Source organism: Carassius gibelio, chromosome B13 (genome assembly GCF_023724105.1).
Source record: "Carassius gibelio isolate Cgi1373 ecotype wild population from Czech Republic chromosome B13, carGib1.2-hapl.c, whole genome shotgun sequence".
Taxonomy (NCBI): Eukaryota; Metazoa; Chordata; class Actinopteri; order Cypriniformes; family Cyprinidae; genus Carassius; species Carassius gibelio.
Window position 1 is genome coordinate 30,279,816 of NC_068408.1, and position 5,000 is coordinate 30,284,815.

A 5,000-nucleotide genomic window follows, 5' to 3' on the forward strand; every position below is an offset into this window, starting at 1 on the left:
TACTACATGTTTTCAAGGATTATTAAGCAATATCACATGCATGTAACAGAATCACTGATAAACATCATGAAGGCGAGTGTGATATTCCTTTTAAAATTGACAAATTTATATTTTACACACTATATTTGTCTATGATTCAACTGAATGAATCGGCGTTTTTGAATAAATGAACTGGTTCGGTTGAATAAATGATTCAGTGACTTCTTTCACTCCTGCATCCTGAATGTATCAGCACATTTAAACAAACCATTTGAATGAATGATTCAGTGACTCATTTCTAACTTGACTGAATCAGCATTTCTGAGCGAATGTGCTGAATGAATGTTTCAGTGACTCCTTCATAACTAGCTAATCCTGAATGAACCAGTGTTTTGAACGAATTAATGATTCAGTGAGTTGCTAATAATGCCTTGCCGCCACCTAATGGTGTGTGAATGTAACCAGAAAGTTGATTTTACTATATTTGATTGTAATAAAATCAACACAATGTCTTATGCAGTATCCTCAAGACATAAACAATAGTGTGGCTGTTCTTTCTGTGACGTTTTTATGAAGAAGTTGCACTAAATTTCTGTGCGTTCTGTGGCCTCAAACCAGTTCCTAAAAAAATCAGTTCCTGGCTGCATTTCAGTCAAGTACTTAGACCCTCATGAAAGTTTTATTGGAGGACGCTTTAAAATCATTTCTAAAGCACACAGCTTTGTGCTTCACTGGAGCTGATGGGATCCAAACAGATGGCTCGGGGGTGTGCTGAAAAAGACAAAATCTCAGCAAACAAAAATATCTCTAATTGGCTTTAAAAATGCCATCTTCGGTATAAAGCCTGGCAATGCTATGTTTGCAAGGATCAAACAGCTCATGACGGCTCCAATCACGATTCGGCTTTTGTGTTTCGTACCAAGCGCCCACTACAGATGAAAAAAAAACAGTCTTTGCAGCCCACTTTGAAGAGATGCAGCTTGAACATGATGTGTAAATAGGACACTTAGATGGTACAAAGTGGTTGATGCTTGCAGATCTCTACACAGGACCCTCAGCGGTTATGATGAGAACATTAGACGTACTCTGCAAAAAGCCCCATCTATAATAGCGCTGACCACAGCAAGGAAATCTGCACACTACAACACACACCTGCCTTTCATCTTCTCAGTGAGAAACATTTGAGGGAAAGCAAGCAGCTTTAGCAGTGGTTCTGATTTTCAGGATTTTCAGCAACATTAATTAAGATGTTCATTAGTTAAGATGAGTAAAAAAAAAAGTCACTGTGAGATTAAAAGTCGCAATTACTTTTTTTCTTATTCCATGGAAGAAAAAAAACTGGATTAAGAGATATAAACTGAGAAACTGAAACTGAGTTCTTAGAAAAAAAACATTGTAGGGCGTAAACGTGAAATTCTGAGGAAAAAAAGTCATAATTATAAGATAAAAATTTGCAATTACTTTTTTTATTTTATATTCCACTGTGAAAAAGTATAATTGTGAATATGAACTCAGAATTACAAGATGTAAACTCTGAATTGTGAGAAAAAAAAGTCAGAATTTAAATCTTGCAACTCTGTATATATCTTGCGGTTTTTAGTTTTTTTTTCTCAGAATCGCAACAGTCAGAATTGCAAGATAAAAAGTAACTATATATATATATATATATATATATATATATATATATATATATATATATATTTTTTTTTTTTTTTTTTTTGTGTGTGGCAGAAACAGGCTTCCATAAAATAATGAAATATTAAGTGAAACATAAGTTTTCATTATATTAAAGGTAGTAACCTAGTCTTATTTTTCAAGAGCCATTTTCCCCTAGTGACAGCATAGTAGATGTGTTAAAGGGACTTGGTCTCAGGAAGGGTTTAGCGTTTAACCCCCCTCCCCCCCCCTCCCCCTCCATCATGAGTCCACCACAGGAAACATGAGTAAGCTCACAACTCAACCTTCAGGGAACGCCACGTAATAAGAGGTCGACGAGTTAGGAAAGAGGAAGTGTGAATGCTTTCCAGCAGTTTGCAGCTCTGTGCTCAGGGTCATGTGACTCTGTGACTGGGGTTAGACAGCCAAGCAGACAGAGACAGACAGACAGAGAGACAGCCACACAACCAGGAGCTCAGCTTCTGCCAGAGGCCCGATGAAACCACCGCATGTATTTGTGGACTCATGTCATTTAAATCTTCCGCACACATAAATACGCACACGGGAGCATATATAATTATATACATGCATGTGTACATTTATAGGAATGTGCACAATAGTTTCTACTTACAACAAATATACTTAGAAACACATATCACACTGTGACAGCAGTTTCCTGTTCATAGAAAAGCACTAACCCTAAGCACTAAATAACCTAAGTAATAAACTTTAAATTAATTAATTTAAAAAAAATGTAATTTAATTGGATTTTTTTTATTTTTTTATGTATACATATATTTATATATTAAAAGTGCAAACACACACACGTTTCCACATATATCTGAATTTGATTGCACTTTCATATATTCCCAGTGGGCTCCCTATACAATAGAATTTGTGCTGCTAGAATTGGTCTCTCCTTTGCATAGTTAAGCCAGAGTGTGGAGATCATCAATGCATGTCTTTCTAAAGACTATCAGGGAGACTTCGAGCACTTGACACAGAACTCCTCATATAGTGTATGTGTGTGTGGTGTTTTCTCCTTTGGAGAGCCCAGCACTTTACATCACTGCGTACTCTTGACTAACAGCAGATGTCAGATGCTGTTCCTCTCAAAGAGCTCTGACACATCCCCACATTACACCCCTCAGGCCTGAACTGCTTCTAACACCCAGCTAAACATTGATTCCTGGGTTCCATCATTCAGCGTAACGCATCTTTCATTCTGTGCTGAGATTATATGGGCTGTCTAACACCTGCTAACACCTTGGTTCCAATATAGCCTGCTGTTAGCATATGTTGCTAAGCTATCATGTTACACGGATAAGCACAAACTGAATTAGTCAATTTCGATTAGGCAGAACACTTTTTGGAGACTTATTAGTACTAAATAAAATATATGTTGTAAGATTTATTGAAATACCTTGTCACTAGTTGCTCGATAAATGCCACATCCGCTCATAAACAAGAGGCTTGAAGGCTTGAAGGGCACTTCATCCCACACACCAGTTTGCCTGTATATCTATAGTCTTAATTGTGCATTCAGTGTCCATATAATGATAAAAAAGTAGTTAAGACAAAGACAAATGAAGAGAGAGAGTCAAGATGGCAATGTGAGAGCAGCTATTGATTATTGTCTTTATTGTCTCCTTAGTTGCAGTGATGTATATATATTTAACTATTTAAATCCAATAGCAGGACAGATGCTCTGCACTTTGTCTCTTTCTACACTCTCTATGAATGATTTTCTGATCTTCGTATCTTCTTCTCTCTCCTTCAGAGCCCACAGGCACTTGATATTTGTAAAAACTCACAGATATGATAATTTATGGTGCTAAATATGTAAATTGTGTCAGTTTATAAGCAACAACATTTATAAAAAGCCATGAGATGACCTGGTGACTGTTTCAACACAATTCCTTAGGAAATTCTGTGACCTCTTCACACCAGCTGAAGTTTCCGAACTGAAATTTAGGAGAACTTCAGCCATCTGTTTTCAGTGGGTCTAACATGCCAAGTCAGCCTATGCAATAAAATGCAGAAGAAAATACCTAATAATATGTCACAGTTGCACTTATTTCCATTGGTTTGTCAGCAGCTTGTGGCTAAGAATAGAACAAAAGAGCTGATGATGGGATCACATGATTGATGTATCAATAACATCATGGGACATGGCATTATGTTAGTGTAATGATGTCAGTGAATCCTCAGTTATGATGACATCAAATTAAACATCCTAAAAATGTAATAGAGTCCAATTAATTTTATTCATAAAACAAATACAAACTTTCTAACATTTAAAACGAAGTCCCATTAACTGAAATAAAGCTGAAATATATAAAACATAAACATGTGATGAAACACTGAAATATTATAAATGTCACATTGACAACTAATTAAAATAAGTTTAAGTTTAAGCGCTAAAATTGATCAATACATAAAAAATAAAATTGAAGCTAAAACTAAAATAACAAGTTAAAAAAGACAAACTACAAAAGGATAAAATTAAAATGTATTAAAAAATACAATTAAAAGGGAAACCTGAAAATATCGAAAATAAAAAGCTCATTCTTACTAAAAATGTATAACAGTATATAAATAACTCTAACATTTCTAAAATAATATTATAATTTCTGTGTGCAACAGGACATTTAATGAAATATATATATATACACACCCACACACACACACAAATATATTTACATATATATATATATATATATATATATATATATATATATATATATATATATAGTGATAAACATAGTGATGTCTTCTCTGTGCTTTCTACAGAGGACTGAGTCTATCCCCGTGTCTAAATGTGTGTGTGAAAACTTTCCCCCTTCTGTGCTTAAAAATCCATACACAGATACTGTATGAGATAAGATAATCAACAGATGTGCATGTACAGCAAGCATCTGTGGACAAATCATATAACATGAACTCTAATACATTGTGTTAAAATCGACTAAAACTGTGGTGTCAAATCGACTAAATTCTACACTTTATAGAAGAGAAGGGTCAAGGGTATATGAGCCCCTTCAATGCACAACAAAGATATATAACATTTCTTTGCCAAAATACACATTAGTGCTAACTTCAGCTTTTCAAAAAGGCTTCTAAGAAGCACGTTTAGTTTCATAATGAAGCCACATCTATTTTTAAAGCATACTAGGATAAATGGGCGGGGGGGGGGGTAACACCTAAAATGAGTGACAGTTCACTCAAATGGTCGATTGTGTCATGCATTAGCAGTCTGCACTGAGTCCGGACACAGCAGGAGTTGCATTTTGTGGCCTGAGGCGAAACATCTGCCTGGGTCAATATGCTCACTAATACACAATTCAAAGTTAAAAACAGACACA

The 5,000-nt window shown here is 35.2% G+C and overlaps 1 protein-coding gene across 1 annotated transcript in view; it reads right to left on the reverse strand.

Annotated features, from left to right (window-relative positions):
• Positions 1–4,400: 4,400 nt before the first annotated feature.
• Positions 4,401–5,000, reverse strand: part of LOC127969745 (guanine nucleotide exchange factor VAV3-like) — a 14,466-nt gene continuing 13,866 nt past the window's right edge. Inside the window, exon 2 of the mRNA XM_052571833.1 lies at positions 4,401–5,000. This exon is cut by the window's right edge and continues 603 nt beyond it. The gene's annotated coding sequence lies outside the window, so the exon portion shown is untranslated.